The following is an 18,942-nucleotide window of genomic DNA, read 5'->3' as shown; positions in this document are numbered from 1 at the left end:
TAGTGCAATTCACTCAACTCTGTAATGATTACAAGGGATATTACATCTCATGCTTCAGGGCCTAAACCAATCTCTAACTATTAGAGAGCAGGATAGAGCTGATGTGGAAGGCAGATTACCCCACACCTGCCTACCACTGGGTACTTACATCTTCCTCTGAAGTATAGGATACTTGATTCTGTCAGACAGGATACTGGAGTAGATAGACCACTGGTCTGATTCAGAATGGCATGTCCAATGTTCATGTTTCTGTATTAGGTTGAAAAATAGACATAAGAATAAGATATTTATGTTTTTATTAACATTAGGCAAATATTGGAAAGATGTCCTGAGAATATTCCTTTCCCTCTTTAGAGGAATTCACTTTGTTCATGCCCCTTTTGTGACTATTGGAGACTATGTGTGAGAAGCACTTTCAAAATGATCTTTGTGTAGATAATTCATACAGGAAATCAAAATAAGAGTCAAGGTCATCCAATCAAGGGGCAGAAAATGTAATTCAGGTGATCAATCACACAGCTCACATTTTGAATGTCAAATTCTTTCAATGAAGTGCTTGGAAATGAATTGTAGGCCACAATTTTTCACAGAAATTTGGTGGACAATTTCAATTAATGAATAAGCGTGAGGGAAAAAAAAGTCAATCTGCTCCTGGCCAATTTGCAATTGCAACGTGAAAAAAATTCAAGTTTTGTTGATTAAATTTTTTATTGTGAACTTTCATTTAGCTCAAAATCAGATATGCTTTAATCGTACTGTATTTTTAATCTATGTATATGAACATGGTTAAAGAGAATGAAAGTGCCTCTTCTTAAATGAATTTATGAGAAAGGAATAAGAAACCGCTAAGAATTTGTTCACTCAGGTAAGTGCTGAAATCATATGGACTTGCTCAAGCAATAAACTTGATAAATGCTGCCTTTTACTGACCATGAAAGCTCTTTTTCAGCATCTGTACTAGAGATGGAAGAGCTTTCAGCTTTAAAACATACATGCTTGCTGGCTGACTTGTTTAAAACAGACACAAACTACTAAAGTGTAAGCCTTTTTTTTTAATGTATGCATTTACTGCATCAGATAAAAGCAAGAGTACTGACAATGATCCACACCAAAAGAAAACAGACACACACATAGAAGGATGAAGAAAAGGACTCAGAACTTCTATCACATGAAAAATGAGTAGCCTCAGCCTGATGATTGCCCAACATGAAGTTTACCAAGCAGTACAGGAGCAAATAATGCAACTGGAGACCAGCACTGGTTGGAAGAAATTATGCCTCTAGCATACAACCGGCTCAAGGAAGTCAGGGTTTTCTAGAGTTGGAGGGGTACCTATTTTAATGATCCATTGTATTCTTGATGACCCACAGCTGATGGTAAAAAAATAAAAGGATTTGGATCCAGCTTGGAAGCCTAGAGTCCTGACAGCTAGATTATCCAAAGAAAAAGTGCTCTGCAGATACCCCAGGAAGTACCAGTTTACCCTCTGATCAGTCCAGGAGGAAACAATTCTTTGAAGTCACCACCAAGATAGTAGGAGTGCAAGGAATACCAAGAGAAAACTCTTAGGATTGATTATGTTGGGGAGGGTTTTGGGGCTTGCCATCTTCAGGGGTTGGAACAGTATATAAAATATTTTAAGAACCACCATTGTCTTCTCTCCCCCAGCACTTCTCATTCAAATGTCTAGGTTTTTCATCCCTACATGACCATAATATAGTTATAAAATACAGCATAGAAAATTTGTCCCCTGCAATTTCCCTAGCAGGGATGCTTTGTGTTGTATTTTTTAAGTCTCTATGCGAATGTGTGGTTTTTTTTGTTTTTTGTTTTTTAATCAAGAATAAGTGCTCTGTGATGCAAAACAATTTTTCTTCCTCCTCTTCTTCCCCTCTTGCTCTTGGATTGCAGTCCAAAAGTGCTACATATCTTGAGGAACAGAAGGATTTGATGCCTTAAATAAAGGGAAAAGAAGAAATGTGTTTGGGAATTTGATTACACTGAAAAATTGAGAGAGACAATTTAATTTAAAGATTCCATCATTATAGATTCATTGGATATACTGCTGATCATATGAATTTGTTTAGTATTCATGGGATACTATGTTTATTTCCATAGATTATACTCTTGTGAGATATAGCCTCACTTAACTATTGGCTATTCCAACTAGAATGTTAGAGTAAACAGTTTTATCAAATGGTGATTTCCATCTATTGCCAAGTGTTTACAGTGCAATTGTTCTGCTCAGATAGCAAGAAATTTAGCTTTTCTGTTATGGAAGTGAGTGACCACATACAAACATACAATTAACCTAAGGCTATCAACAAACAAGCAGGTTTGATTTTTTTTTTTTTTTTTTTTTTTTAAAAAGGAGCCCTCAATCATTTAAGAATTTTGGCTGTATTTAAAATCACAGTGATTACTGTCATCTTGACAATCTAGTATGAACAGATGCTAGAGCTGGATTGCTTATGCTGTTACTGAGGTGGTCAAGTGGCGCTCCTTGCCATCTGTTCCCCACTCTCCTCATGTGCATCACAGCGATAACAGCACTCTTCTCTACCACTGTGGTAGTCCTGCCCCCATCATGAGAGTTTCTCTGGAGATGGAAGATTTTTTCCATGAGACAGGGAACTTGTGCTGTGTGTCTTACTTTCTTGACAGATTTCTATATCATCCCTTATTTGTAGGCTATTTTCTCCCCCAGTTCACCCTTAAATTCACTCAGAGTATTCCACTGACTGAGAGGCTTCCTGACAGAGACTAGTAGGAAATGGAGCATAGAAGCCTTACTGCTTAAGGGCCAGTCTCTTCCACCCTGAGACTGAGTAGTCCTTACACTCATGAATAGCCCCATTGAGCTCAGTTGAACTATTTATGTGAGGAGGTACTACTCAAAGGCAGAAAGGGCTACAAAATCAGGCTTTTAACCTTTAAACTTAATTTCACGTGTCAATAATGAATAAAAGTCTAATCCTATGTTGACCAGATGTTTTAAATCCCCTACTCATTTTAATTACTGCTGCATGAATGACTGGTGTCAAAGTAGTGCTAGTCCACTTATCTATGTATTTATTGCTGCCTTATATGAGCATCTTATAGAAGAGACAGGAAGGTAACAGGAACTCTGCCAGTAAGTATTGATGTCCTAGTGATTTATGTTTGGAAGGTGATCAGACATCATGCTACTCTCTCACCGCTCAAGTACCGTAGCTTAGGCTTTTGTATGTCAGCAACCATAATCATTCCAGTCCTGAGTAGTGGCATCATAGCAATTACCTTCGGGGAAATTCATCCCACCTGCATAAGGACAGAATAATCAGACTGTATGAGAATGAAGTGAGGTGATTTAGGGAGGTGAAATCCACACTTCAGGACAGGTCAGTGTGAAGTCCTGTCCTGGAATATCAGCCATAACACCTCTGTGCCAGCTGCATGGGGTACTGGCTCCTTCCCTTCCAAAAGGTAACTCACCTCCATCATGGCCTTGTACTTCCTATCACTTTCTGTTGCATGTGCAGGAGGAGCACCACTACCGTTGCCTAGCTACTCCTCATATATTCCACTGCATAGCCCTTGTTTGGGATTAAATGATGTGATGAGCTTTGCTCTGGCTTTCTGCATCACAGGGGTATTTCACCTCCTGATTTTGCACTTATATAAAATAATGGAGTCCAGTCTACTGCCCTCCCCCGTTTCCAGTGTTTCAGTGTATAGACTTTTATATTTACAGAAAGTTATGTATCCCCTGCTTGCCCAGAGTGGCACTCTGTCCCACTCTAGTGGTGGCTAGGCCAACTGGAGATTGATGAGCCTGCTACAGCCTTAGCTAACAGACATATGTCTTTTGGCTCAGGCTGTAGAGGCTTATGCATTCTGCTCAAGAGGCCCTGGGCTTGATCCCCATACGGGCCACCACTTGTAACGCCAACCCACGCAGGGGTATCAGCTACGAGGATCAAGCCTGGGACCTCTTGAGCCTCTACTGCAATGGTTCCCAAAGAGGGGGGTCTCAACCCCAGCTGGGGTCACACTCTCATCAGATGGGGTCGTGGCAATCCCTCCTATGTGGAGGACATCATTTTGCTTGCAGAGCATGACCTCAAATGCACAATGCATGCGAGGTCGTGATGCAGAGAGGACAGCATTTTGCCCTACTAACAGGCATTCTCTGCACAGCATGAACTCTCACACACTGTATGTATGAGGTCACACTGTGCAGAGGACACCTCCATGTGCCGTGACCTTACATATAGGGTGCATGCAAAGTCATAGTGTGTGGAGGATGGCATATTGCTCTTCAAAATGGCATTCTCCGTGCTGTCTGGGTCCTGGCAGGAAAGACTTCATTAAAATGGAGTCATGTCGGCAGAAAGTTTGGGAACTCCTGCTCCACTGCCTGAGCTAAGAGACATGTCTGTTAGCCAAGGCTATAGCAGGCTCCTCAATCTCTAGTTAGCCTAGCCATCACTAGAACATGTCCACTCCAACCAAGCATGGGTTATAGTTACATTAACCCTATCTTTGGGCAACTTAAGGAACCAGCCAAAACTGGTTGATTAAGACAGATGCTTTGTTAATACAGTTGGAACAAACTTTGTCTAGCAGCAGCCTCTTCCTCCCCACTTTTAGAAGAGCAAGGCAGGAAACTTTAATGCATTCACCAACTGTCACCAAGCTTCTCCAAAGCAGATTAGTGTGACCAGTTATTGGTTAAACAAAGAGGAGGCCACTCTATGCCAGTAAGATCAATCATCAAAATGTGGGAGATACTTTGATGGCAGCTGTGAAGCAGGTAGACCAGGTGACAGCTCTGGCCAAGGTTGTAGGCATCAAGTGAGCACTGACAATTCAGACCAGCTCACCTGTAGGTTAGTATAGTTCTAAATAGGTGTTAAACATAAGGCTGTGTTTAGACTCTATAAAGTGCTTGTAGGTTGCTGCATGCATTAATTTTACTTGTAATATCTGCATCCCATGATCCAAGGTAATAGGTAAGCTTTGCTTTATAACAGTAAAACCTGAACTTGTGAACTGAGGCAGGAGGAGGGGTTTCCCCACACATCAAAAAGGGCTATCAAAACTAAATGGACCATTCTGGAACATCACAATACCAAGTCTTGGATGATAGACCTTTCACACTCTTGAAGATGCTACCTGCAAGAAAGCCCGTCCCAGCAGCATAAATGATGGAAGAAGGGGATAAAACATGGACACAAGAAAATTCTCTCTTTTGATGTTTGGATTCTGACAAGGCTAGAGACACTACATTGAAGCAGAGGTCCCCAGGGTTACCCTGGGTCTGCCCTGAAAGACATTTTGAATTGGCAGATTACTATAACTATCCCACTTTTTAAAATAGACTAACTCATTTGTGTATATATGTTGCCTACTTTAATCTGTAAATAACTCATTTCTTTTCCTTAGTTAATCAATCCTTAGTTTACCATAGGATTGGTTACAAGTGTTGTCTTTGGTGTGAGATCAAGTGGCTGGTCTCTTGAGACTGGAGGCAACCTGAATCTTTTGTGATCTTTGACATAAGACAACTATCATTAAGTCCAGCTTGCCTGGGTGGTAAGATAGACTGGAGTGCCCAAGGAGATTGTCTGACCTCATGGTAAGACTGTTACAGCACTTCAAGAGCTCACATTTGTTACTGGGTTGGTGAAAATCTAATTATATAACATAAAACCAGTTTGGGGTGTTTGCTCCGAAGTTGGCACTCACTGTTGTGAACCACTCAAGACAGCATGACCATGGCTTCAAGGACCTAGTCGCCAGCGAATAGTAGTCCCTCCAGCAGGTCTTCCTGTTCACGGTAATGACTGATCAATTGAGAAAAGGCTTTATTACTACTTTCTGTACAGGACCAAGTTTGCATGAAAATCGGTTGTACTGCTGACTGGAGAGCATGGTTTTGTAATCAATGCTCAGATTATAGAAAACCCTAGACACCATGGCACCATTGGCTCAGGCTTTCATTTATCCCCAAGGTAGATTGTGTTCTGTACCTTAGTTTTCTTTGGGGTGAAGGGAGAAGTGTTTCAGACGAGTTTGTAAGGACCAGGTTCAGTTCTCTGTTTCTGGATGTTAAGATTGCCCATGACACTTTTCCTAAGAATAAGTTTATCCTGATATCTTTAGGCAACTTCAGGAATCTTGCAGAAGAACTCAGGCAAGTGAGAGCCCCATTTTATCCCTACTGGTAGATTAGATTAGTCATTATATAAGCCTTAAATATAAAGTCCTTAAACTTTATCCTTTCAACAATTTTGCACATACCCAATTACTCCCCATCCCACAATCATTTCAATTGGTTCCAACTTTCTGGAGATATTTATATCTAAAATGGAAATGAAGAATAATTTCCTGATCTCAGTTTTTCTAATGAAGTAAAACAGTAAATTAACTCCCATTATTATTAAATTTTATACACATAGAGGAACAAAGTAAGGAATATTCTTTCTCTGAATGCAGCACTTCTATTTGACTTATTAAATTTCCTTATTATTTTCAATATTCTTTTGTAGGATACCTCTATACGTCCCGATGGCCATTAATACAATACTGTGTATCCAGTAGATAAAGAGACCCTATATATTACAAAGCTGTTACAACTGGGGCAGCTATGTTTTTAAGACTTTTCACAGCTATTATTCCGTGTGTCAAACAGCTCTTCATTATGCCAAAATAGGCTGTTAAGGGCCAAATCTTGCTCCCATTGATGTTAGTAATCCAATTGAAGCCAATAGGAATTGAGCGAAGATTTAACACTTAATAAAAATCTTAAAACATCTTTTTGTTCAAGTAAAACAGACTATTACCTCAAGTTTAACTTTCATGAAATGTTCTATGCGCTTAGATCTTTATATGAATTAGGGAATAGGCTTTGTTTGAACTGTGTAGTTCTTATATTTGATTTCTTAATTTTTTTAAACTTATTATACTCAAGATTTATTATAACGAGGGAGTGTAGGTGTAGTTAGTGTATCACCTGAAAGCTCCCAGAGATAGAATAAAAAGACTATTTAGCCAAGTGGCTAGCATGCCTGTTTCCTATTTCCAAGGATGCAGGTTCTGAACTACTAAAGTTGTACTTTTATTCTATCATGTATGAATTCTGTTGCTATCTAGGCCATTGTAGATTAATCCCTACCACTACTGAAAAATTGTTAATTTGCATTTACAGTTGGAAAGTTTTTGTACATAAAATTAGAATAAAAAATTAGAAGCAGGCAGTACATCTACATTTGAATTGGATCATAAAACAATGCAATTATTTAACAAAAAATAAAGCAACAAACTGATTTCTAGGTTTTGTTGAAAAAAAAAAAAAAAACCTAGTTGTAAATTTTAGCATGACAGCTTGAAAATAGAAAATCATAGCTGACTATTCATGGACTTGTTGCTCCCTTTTTGCTCACATAGGGAACTAATGTGTAATGTACATTAGGGGTGAAGGCAGCAGGTCTGCAGGGAAGGGAAGCTGTGATTCTCCATCATGCTTCCTCCCTTTATGTGTAGCAGCTCCTTGACATTAAAAAGCAGATTTTCAGTGATGCTGAGCACCCTCCCCCTCTCCAGTTGTATGGGAGCTGTAGCTGCATAGCACTTCTGAAAAATCACTCTCTAAAACTTGGTGGTGCTTGAGGCTGGAGTATAGTCAGTAGAATGGATCAGAGCTAGATAGTGGATGCTCTAAGCAATTTGTCGTCCTGGGAAAAATGCTATGTCTGTGGAAGATTGTAACTGACAATGCTGGTTGGGCTGGAATTAACTCTTTTCCTCTGTCATTAATGTACTACACCGGGGATTGCATTATACAGCTGCAAAAGGTGAGCCTATGACAGCATGGCTTGGGAGCTGGATCCCTGGGGGTAAGGATTGTCTGACACAGCTTCAGGGGTCATCAGGTGTGTGATTTGCACCTGATTTTGCAGCAGATTTCCCACAAAAGCTACCCTACCTCTATTCTGAGGCTATTATCAATTCATATCTGAATGAATGATGCAGAGGACAAGACATGATGAGGCACTCATTTTTAAAATCTCCACACACACACCTACCTTCTGTGGCCACTGTTTTAAGGAGGGTGACTATTCTACTTCACAGAGTTATTAAGATACAATTGCAGATGTATACAGCTAAAGAATACACTAAATTCCACTAAAAATAAAAAGCAAGTTCATTTGCAGAGCAGAACATGCTGTATCAGTTTTCAGAAGTTATACGGTGCATGCATATTTCATTATAGAGTATTCTCCAACAGACAGATGTTTTCACTGGTCTGAGAATTGGTCTCAGTGGAGAAAATTGCCTGTCCAAAAATGATAGACAATATACTTTGGTATTCTATATGGAATCCATGTGTTTTTTATGGAAGAGACTATTTTCATGCTATACAACCTACTTCAAGGTCAGATGACCAGGACTGATTCGAGAGATAACCCCAGGTTAAGATTTAGTGTTCATACATTTAGTACATTTACCATTTTTCTAAATAAAAGAAAAAATTGACCCAGAACAATTCATGTGTAACAGAAATAGTTCAATCATATCAGTATGTGATCATTATTACAGCCCCTTGTAAGAGAGTAAATGGTTTAAATAGTCAGGTTAATGTGACAAAGTTGGACATAAGAGAATTCAAAGCCCTTGGAAGTCTATATGAGTTTTGCTACTGATTTCTAGGAGAGTTGGACTGGATCTTGAGGCCCTGATCCAAATATTACTGAAATCAATTGGAATCTAGTCATTGACTTTTAGGGGAGTGGGACTGGATTCACAGAGTTCAAAAGCCTACATGTGAGTGGGAAACACATTAGCAGTAACTGGGTTTTGATTACTAAGATTATACAGTGTACCTATTTGTTTTTAATCAGTTAGGTGATTAGCAGTGCTTAATTTTTAGTGAAAGACACTGGGGCGCAAGCAATTTTTTTTACATTCATAACTCATGCAACGAGCCCAGAGGTACCAGGGCTGTGAACTTCCCTGGCACTTCTAGGCCTGGCTCAGCTCTGGCACAAATTAAGCACTGGAGATTTTTATCTTTTAATTTCCATAAATAGTGATATATTAAAGATTAGCTATTTTAAAATGCCTCCCATTCTTACAATTATTTTATGCTATAAAACAATGCAAGTGTCCTATTTTGCTAATTTACATTTGTCTTGCGAGGGTGAAAGATTTTAGCTGTTTTTTGAATATACAGGTTTCCCTTACACATGTTATGCAGTTAGATAATACCTAAGATATTATAACTAGTAGTCAGTTTTGGAATAGCTCATGAAAGGACTAGTCATTTTCTCATGTCTTCCTATATTTTCAGCCCACTGAAGGCCTACAGATATTTCAGTGATTTTTTTCCACCCTGTTTTGACTGACCAATAAGAAAGAGGTAGTCCTCTTAGTGGGCTTCAGGATCACTTTTATAGGATGTAATAAATTGAACTCATCTTTGATCCAATCCTACCTAAATTTAACTTGGTTGCTGAAACCATGAGGGATTTCTCCCTGCCAGCTATTGACCAGGTATGTTCTGCCACAGTCTCTTTCAAGCAGGTTTATTCTTTCACAAGCAAATAAGCAAACAGCCTTTTAACTCACTCTTTGCTATCTGGCCTCAGGGCCACCCTTCCCAGGGTCTCCAGCATCCTGCTCCTGACACCTTCCCAGTTCTCATCAGCTCTGTTCCCTTCCTGGAGCAAGTAGCTGCTTACTGTAGCTGCTCACCACAGCAGTGCAGTTTAGTTTGCACCACAGCTTCCCTTTCCCTGACACAGACTAACCTCCTCTAGCAGCCCTTTATAGGCTCAGGTGTAGCCCAGCCCCTTTTAATTGGCTGGATTGGTCTCACCTGCTCTGACACAGGGGCACTGCATCTAGTTCACTCACAAGGGCTAGTGACCCTGTGAAAGTTGCACAAAAATATAACCACACATTAGTCAAGGCTTGTTGTCCATTTTTCTTCAAGAGCTGTAATGAATTACAAAATGGGATCCTGGTCCATGACAGGGACTCCAAGGCACTACTGCAATACACATAATAGATAATAATAATACCTGTTTCATATGAGTCTTGGGATATGCTTATCAGTTAATTCTATCTATTTCTTGGGTCTTGGCAGTACCCTGTATAGGTATCAAAAGTTTATTCTTGGAAGAAGTTTCATTTTGAATACTTGTCTGCTACCTAGTATAATTAAGAAAAGAACATCCTGTTTATTTAAATCTTTATTTTTAGAGATAATTTACTGTTATTTCACTCAATCTGAATTCCTTTCGGCTCTTCTAATTGGTTCCTAATATAATTATCTTCTGGATTCCTGCCACTTAAATGACACAAAAGCAGAATGTATGGTTTTATCTTCTTGTCTACCCAGAAATGGAGCCATATTCTTTTATTTTTCTGAATAGCCCTGGGTCTCAGCTGAAGCAGGCAACTCCCTCCTAAAGGGATCATCCCTCCCAATGGAGTCTCGTTTGGGGGGGGGAGGGGGAGGAAGACAGACTAGGTTAAATCACAACCAAGGAGCAGCTCTTGGCTTAGCTACTGGATTTTAGGGTGTTTTATTTTCATCATCACTCTGTGTATTTGTTGCTTCTTAAGAGCCTGATCCTGCAGAATGATGGACTTCAGTAGGGGTAGAGGCACGCTAAGCAAAGATTGGGACCAATCTGCAGTCCCTTATGCACTTAATTAAACCTTACCCAAACAAGTAATTTCACTGACTTCAAATAAGGCCAAAGCATGACGAGGATCATGTGAAATTAGATGATCAGGATTGGACCCTATCTTTGCTTATCCTGTCCGAGTTGTTATTTAGTTTTTAACGCTAAAAAACCAGGGACTTTGAAGGGACACCTTTGTTTCTCCCTATGTATGTGCTTCTGCTAGTAAGTTCACACCTTGCTGAGTTGCACACTTGTAGTGGCTTGAGCTTCCGACTGCTGCACCAGCTCCATAAACCTTCATATTTATCTTTCTATACAAAAACCTGGACACAATCTGCAGGGACAAACAGATGAAAGTTAGCTGAAAACAAACGTCAAAGCCTTTACTTTTTCTGCAGCACTTACTGAAGTGCACAATGCCCTATTTTGAGCCAATTCCTTCCAAAATTTCAGCTTTCAGTTGCTTTAATAGGCTTTATGTTTTTGATGTGAAATAAAATATAATTATTTTTAAACTGCCCGTGTACTAGGTGTATTTAAAACAAAGTGAAGTGACTTTGGAATATCTGAAAAACATTGACATTTTCCTTTAAGGGTTTCAAGATTAAATGTTCAGTAGTGACAGGAGATATTATAGAAAATTTCACAACCCTCAGATATTCCCTGTCTCATTTTAACTTGATCAAGTACAATTGCTGATACGATTTCACATAACAAGTCTTGAAGATGCTTTCAGTACATGCGACTGTGTACTGAAAATAGGAAGTTTTCACAGTAAAGGGAGGCAGATATTTGGCTGAAATACAGCTATCCCTGCCTTCTCTGATTCATTTAGAAAGAGACAACTAATGAGCTTTGTTTTAGTCTAGCCATGGATTTTCTTATTTGCTTACTGCCTGAATTAACATTACATGCAATTTTCCAACTAGCTCTACTTAAGATGCTTCTGAGCACTCATAGGCTGAGCATAAATGCACTGCGCTTCCCATGTCTTCTCAGTCCTATTTATCCTTATGTAGTCATGTACAGCCAGACTGTGTCAGCAAGCCAATAACAAATGTGAACTCCTGGATTACTACACCAATTTTACCATGGAGTCACAGACAGTCTCCTTAGGATCTCCAGCTTATCTTGCCACCCCAGACAAACTGGACTTTGTGATAATGGTCATTTGTAACAAATATCACATCACATTAGGTTACTCCCAATTCCAAAGGATCAGTCACTTATCCCGGATCAATCTAGTACTCTGGATCTCACACTGAAGACAATGCTGTCTGCCAATTATCTCGTAAACTAACTAAAGGTGTATTAGCTAAAAAAGAGAAATGAGAGTGATTGAGAGGTTAAAGCAGGTAAAATACATTAACAGGTGAGTCAAAGTTTGTAAGTCCAAAATGATAGCAGAGATACAGTAATCTGCCGTTTTCCCAAAAGTCTTTTCAGGGTTATCCAGAAAAACTCTGGGGATCTCCGTCTTCTCGTTCAGTTATTGCACCCTGTTAGAATCCAAACAGTCCAGAGATACAGGACCATTCCTTAAATCCATATTTATAGCTTCTTCTCCAGAAAACAATCTGAGCAGTGTCTTTACCCATTTGAGTTTTCCCTGTGATGATGATGAGTAGGAAATGCATACTGAGTCTGTGAATTCCCATTGTTGAACACACTGGTCCTCACTTTGAAATTAGCACTTTTCTTCATTTAAATTTCCAAGGTTCCAATTGCATTTGATGGGTAATTTAGTTACAAGGATCTACACAATGTAAATGTAATGTTACAGCAAATAACAATCATTAGTTTTCATGAAGTTTACACATCAAACATCTTCTCACCTTAACGCTAACTCACATTTTGATCTAAGGTTATCTAATTACTTCTTTTTATCAAACACAATAGCAACTGCGTCTAGAGATTTGAATTTTAAAATCATAGAAATCTAGGTCTGGAAAATATCTCCTGAGGTCATCTAATCACCAAATATATCTAGTACATCTCTGACAAATGTTTGTCTAACCTCTTCTTAAAAACTTCACTGATGGGAATTCCACAGCTTCCTGTGGTAACTCATTCCAGGACTTACCTATCGTTATAAACAGAAAGTGTTCCATAATATCTAACCTAAAACTCCTGTACTGCAGATAAAGCTGATTACTCTTTCTCCTGTTTTCAGTGGACGTGGCGAACAATATAAATTGTATGCGCATTTGCAGGTTTTCCCCATTCATCAGCGGCACTAATTTTTTAAAGGCAGAAAAGCTCTGTGGGCTCCTGTGGAGTTTGTTGAGAGGCAGCAAAGAGTAGCGAAGAGAGCATTGGCCTGGGAGACAGGAACTCCCAAGTTGGAAGCACTGCACTTGTTGGGTGGTCTTGGGTAAATTGACCTGTCTATGATTCAGTCTCCCTTTCTGTAAAACTGGGACAATAATTATATTTCACAGGGCTGCTGTGAGGATTTCTCCATTTTAAAGTGCCAAACTCTATATCATTGCCTGGTATTATTAGTCATCGCGATTATTAATATCTGTCTCCTTAACTGTTGTCTTCCTCTCTGGCAGCAGCACTGATGGCAGATTTGAGGGGGATCCTTTACAGATTTACTTTTTCCACTCTGTTCTCACGACACTGCCAATATCCACTACATACTATTATTTCTCCTTTACCAGCCACAAGGTCCTCCTACCGTGCTCCCACACCATCCTCACTCTCACTGTTTCTACAGCCACCCAGCATCTGAGTGACTCTCCAATGACTGACCACACAGACTATTCCTTGCTTTATTGGCTTACTGGACCCACTACAAAGGGCCACAGCTTCAGAAGGAATTCTTTCTTTTAAGTGCAGACTTCCACAAGCTGGACAAGAGTCCAATGGGTATACAGACGTCCAGGCTCTGGATATTTTTAAAAAAGACCCTTGAGAAGTCTGTTCAGAGTTTGAAAGAAATCTCACTGCAGCTTTAAATTTAAATCAAATGACCCTTTGACAGTACTGTTATTTATAGTTTGCACCATTTAGGGGAAGCCTATCTGCAGAGAAAAATACTTTTGTGAAAAAAAGTAATGTGCTAAACTATGCTTAACGATATACAACTGCATGTGAAACATCTAGTAGAATGGAGGAGATAGTCCTGGGTGTGAAAACATTTGGTAAGATAGAGGCCAGAGGCCACATTGATTCATAATTGGATCAGTCATACTGTAAACATGAGCTTAATTTAAAAATGTACCAAAAGCCACAGATGGAGGCCCAGATTCTTGGCTGCGCTGTGGCTGCTTTATTCTGACAGACAAGCACATGGGAGCCAAAAACCCACCAGATCCCACCAGTGGAGGGTTCATTCTGCAAATGGGAATCTTCGTGTGGTATAGGGCTGCCATAACAACTCCTGTGGTGCCCCTTCTCCCAGTCTCTGGCATAGAAGTGTATAGCTAGGGGAAAGAAGTATCTCTGCATTGCCTGAATGGCTTATGGAAATCATTGGAAGCTGGCATAAAAGTAAAGCAGCTGTGAAGCTACTTTTCCCTGCTTTAAGTACTGGACAAGCAATCAATCAGCACCAGTATTGGGTGGTGTTGGGCACAGGTTGGACTCAGCCCAGAACTAGCCCAGACTCTTTATTCTGTAGAGTAAATATGTTTTTCTCCTTAATATTAGTTATTGGCAATCTTTCCACATAATAAAATCAGAGTCACAGGAATTAAAGTAACTGACTGCATCTCAGCTAAGTGTTACCAGTCAATACCCTCAAAGAGATCCACACTAAGTATTGTGTTCATTGTCCTCCCACAACAAAAGAAGAGTAATTAGACCAAGCATCCCCTTTAGTATTTGATTTCTACATGAGATGCCAGATTCAATCAACATATTTATTTATTTGGTCATGGCTTAATATGTTCCTAGAGGACACGCATGTACGTGCTTCATTCATGTCTTTCATTTCCTTCACTTAATTCAATACCTTAAAAACCAACTTATTTCATGACGCCATCAATAAGTAATTTTATAACTAAAAAACTCCTCTGTCTCTCCCTGATCTCTGGATGTAGTGAGTCCCTTCCTTTTAGACTGTAAGTGCTTTGCGAAGGGACTGTATTTTTGTGTAGAGTACCTACCTAAACAAGTAATAAAGAATAAGTAACTTGCCATTTTGTGAATTACATTTTTGACATATCATGATCTATGACTATAACAAAGAAAAAATGAGTGACTCAATTCAAGCAAGCAGAGAAGGAAGCTTGAAATCAGCTGGGATTCTTTCTTCGATGAGCAAGAATATTTCTGTAACTTAAATGTCATAATTTGGCATTCGTTCTCTATTTACAGCAATAGACAGTAAGACAAGACTAGTTTTGTGGGGGAGAGAGAAACTACTGTCTAAAATGAATCACTCTTATCAGTTAAGCAATATGTCCACACATTCCAGTTGTAGGGAAAGGGTGTACACAGGATTAGATACATTTTTATACAGCACTCTTTATTTCTATGGTGCCACACATTAGAATCTAGTAATGAAATGAATTTATTGGCAAAACACCAGCCTATAGATGTTCATACAGGTTTGCACATTAATGGCTGGATTATCTTGCACTTCACGCCTGCATAGGGAAATACCCCCCAACCTCACCCACACCCCTTAGGCCTCTACGTAGGCTAACTCTAGAGGCATGAGGTAATAAAGAGTGCCAGGTATCTATTTACTTCCTCCACAGAGGAAGCAGAGCAATGGGTTGATGATCAGGTAATGAGCGAAACCTTGGCTCCAACCTCTTCCACTTGCTGACCAATGCAAATAAATGTATAAATAAGGGTTGATAAATAAGTCACAATCTAGCCCTTATAACTTGACCTGTAGGGGAATAGATGTTGGGTGACGGAGATGAGCATTGAGCCACTATAGAGTTGCTACCATGCATGCAGTTTTCAGCAAGAATATTGCCCAATCTGGCAGATGTCATAAAGCTTTCCAGTGTTTTGAGACAGTCACTCCCAAAGTTGCTAAATGCTGCTGGGTAGTATTTTGCACATTTTGAAATAAAATGTCCAGCAGAGCTGAAATTTACAATTTTTAAATACTTAGCCATCTGGAGCATTAGATGCTTAATTACAGCAGAAAGAGTTCTGAATGAACAATCGGAGACAGTTTCCACTTTCCATTGCAGGTTACTGATTAAGCTTGAGCCTGTTATTCCCTATAAAAAAAGAAATATGTAAGCAATCATGTTATGCTACTCTTAAGACTTCTGTGTTTCTTTTTCTTTTCACAAAAGCCTAGGTTAAAAAAACCTATCTAGCAGTGATAAAAATTCTGTCTCTTTTTATAAAGCAGTGGAGACAATGACCATATATAGATGGGTTTAGAACAATAGTCAAAGAAGGGTATTTTGTTTCTTGGTTGTAACTGCACTTAATGTAATTTTCCCGTGGGGGGGGGGGGGGGGGGGGGCGGGAGGGGGAAATGTATATTACTTGCTTTTTTCTGCTTTCACCATTTTTAACTGTTTTTCATCCCTGGTTGCAACCAAACTCTTGAAACAATATAAACTTGATGAGCTTGCTCTGACTGAAATAAAGAAGACTTTGCCCCAGATGCCCTAGTATCGTACCCCCTTCCCTTGTTTGTCCATGAGGAACAACAATTAGGCATAAGGCATTCAAACATGACATTTGAAATAGAAGGAGCATTGAGGTGTCTGAACTATGAGGTGGTTCTTTACAATGCAGAGGTAAATTTACAAGTTGCTGCTTCAACCAAGCACTCCTCCCTGTTGTTTTTCCTTGGTCATTGTTTTGTAAAGAAGAGTGAAACTTACATGTTGCTTAAGACAGTAATTTTTAGTGTTTTGTTTGGGTGAGTGAAATTTACAAGTTGCTGATTCACAACTGCCATACAAAGCTTTTCTTGGTTTTCAGAAAGTGAATCTTACTAAATATCTTACAAACCTGTTTTATTTTCAGTGTGATCATCCAGTATTGATTATGGGACTCTCCCACACTGGCCCAGGGCATATCTTATGACTGTCCCCTGCTTGCATTTTGATAAATGGGGAACACTGGTAAAACAGATTTTTCTGAAGAAAAGCTGTCTGATAAAGTAGATTCCTCTAACCTTCTGTGCAGATTTTCAATCCAAAATGGGTGATGTCCCAAAATGGTGATGAATTTAGTTTGTGATGTCCATAATACGTTATTCAAAGTGGCATAGGATGCCTGCAACCCACAGTGTACCAGGGTGCCAGGAACTGGCAGACCCAACCCTCAAAGTGGACAGAGCTAGCCGATAAATTATGAGGTCAAACTGGCTAGAGGATGAACTGATTGTGCCCATCTATTGGGGAACCCTGGACAGAAATTAAGCTCCCATGGTAGAATTTGAGAGAAGGGTGTGGTAATATTGCCATCTGGCCTCCCCCAAGCATGAATGTCTCCACCATGCAGCTGCTTCATCTGTTTGCAGACCTCCCATCTATACTACTAGGAGTGCCATAATCTGGATCAAGGGTATTGTGTAGTCTGTGATAATATTAGTAGGGTTTTTATTTCCAGAAGTGATAGTTGAGTATGGTAAGGACATCCAGTTGATAAAAATGAAGCGTATAACAAAATACTCTTTTTAAGTATCAGAAATTTGATGGTCCACAGGCTACTTTCTCCCTTTCAAGAGAAAAAGCCACATATGTTATTTTTAAATAAGCAGTGCAAGTCTTCCAGTGGTACCTGGAGAAATATATTTTTACTCTAGTTTTTGGTCATTCACTGATAGAGAGGGGGTCTGGGAATAAAACTTAAATTCTTAAGTCATTCATTATCACTTTACAAATAGGGAGAAGTAAGACAGATGTAAAGTGACCAACCTTGTTCAGACCATTCAGCTGATCGCTGACAGAAGCAGGAATAGAATTTAGAAGTTTCCTATTGCCCGTCCTGTGCACAAACTACTAATCCATGCTGCCTCATATCCAGCTATCTAACAAATCGCATGGAGTCTTTTGCGTTTTCTTTCCTGGCAATAGGTTCTTACTATATAGCAGACAGGTGGTGTCTTCTGATAAAGGTAAAAATGATTTTGTTATATTTACACATTGCAAAAATTGAGGGAATATATTTTTACTGCCATCAGCCTGAATCCTGAGATACAAATTGTGTGCTACCTGCCATGGGTGGAATAGTGCAAAAAATTTAATTTGCACTCACCAGCCTGAAACAACGGGAGTGCAAAATATATTGTTGCACAAACTTCACATTTTACAGTAATTTATCCATCATGACTTCCTGGAGTTGAACCAATTGTCTTAAAACATTCAGCATTGAGAACTACTGCCACAGAATATAGTAACAAACAAACTCCCTAGAAACACAAGAGTCTTGATAAAAGAAGAGAAGAGTTTCTTAAAGTCCATTGAAGAGTTAGCAGATTTCCTAAATAAAACATTGTAATAGGTATATGACATGTTATGACAAATATTTGACAGATAAAAACATTTTAGGTGTCAGATATCCAGCAACAATCTGACTTATGTTGGGAATCCTGAAAATATGATTGGGGAGTACAGGGGGGCAAGAGAAAGAGAAACCTGACATTTAATTGACTGACTATTAGTCACATTCAGTACATCATCCTCTTTCTCTCACTTTATCCCCTTTTCATTTTCATTTGCTACCCTTCCCTACAGCTGCCCTCAACTTGAATCACATGATCAAATATTAAAAACTGGAGGCCCAAAGTCCATGTACAATAAAACTGCACCTGAAATTGCACACAGTTTCTACCAATATAAATGCAAATGGGGCAAATGAGCATGTAAAATGCTAGTTTGGCACATCTTCCCCAGTAAAGCATTTAAGCACATGCTTATCTTTAAGCAGGTGAGAAATCCTGAAATCAAGCAATAGTAAAGTCAATGGGACTACTCACATACCTGCAGTTAAGTACATACTTAAGTGCTTTGCTGGATCAAGTACCTAACTAGTAATTTGTCCCACTTGCTAAATCATCCACATTTTTGCACACTGATTTTGTGTTTATGAAAGATGTAACCATGGTGCTTAATGCTGCCACTTTATTATACATGAGAGTTCTATAGCTCTTGAATTTCCTCAGAGTGGTTTTGGTCTTTTATTTTAAAACGAGTTCATTTGGTTCTGCGGGAGAAGAAAAAGAAAGGGAGAGTGTTTGTATTACTCAACAATCTCTCTGGTTTTTTAGACTGGCAATCAATGCTACCACTAAGCTTTTCTTCAGCATGTGTCATTTTGCTGGACA

General features: G+C 39.2%; 2 long non-coding RNA genes across 2 annotated transcripts in view; both read right to left on the bottom strand.

Annotated features, from left to right (window-relative positions):
• Nucleotides 1-1,078: 1,078 nt before the first annotated feature.
• LOC137166755 (uncharacterized) lies at nt 1,079-9,770 on the bottom strand. The gene is made up of 2 exons (XR_010923798.1): nt 9,613-9,770; nt 1,079-1,954 (listed from the first exon to the last, which is right to left on the bottom strand). It is a non-coding gene; the product is annotated as an uncharacterized lncRNA (long non-coding RNA).
• Nucleotides 9,771-9,939: 169 nt separating this feature from the next.
• LOC137166756 (uncharacterized) overlaps nt 9,940-18,942 on the bottom strand; it is a 115,545-nt gene continuing 106,542 nt past the window's right edge. Inside the window, exons 2-3 of the long non-coding RNA XR_010923799.1 lie at nt 10,914-11,013; nt 9,940-10,036 (exon numbers count right to left, since the gene is read on the bottom strand). This is a non-coding gene — a long non-coding RNA (uncharacterized lncRNA). The remainder of the gene's footprint in view (nt 10,037-10,913; nt 11,014-18,942) is intronic.

Source organism: Emydura macquarii, unplaced genomic scaffold (assembly GCF_026122565.2).
Source record: "Emydura macquarii macquarii isolate MOO-44397 ecotype Brisbane River unplaced genomic scaffold, CSIRO-AGI_Emac_v2 contig_2897, whole genome shotgun sequence".
Classification (NCBI taxonomy): Eukaryota; Metazoa; Chordata; order Testudines; family Chelidae; genus Emydura; species Emydura macquarii.
This window is presented reverse-complemented; position numbering and strand designations above follow the sequence as displayed.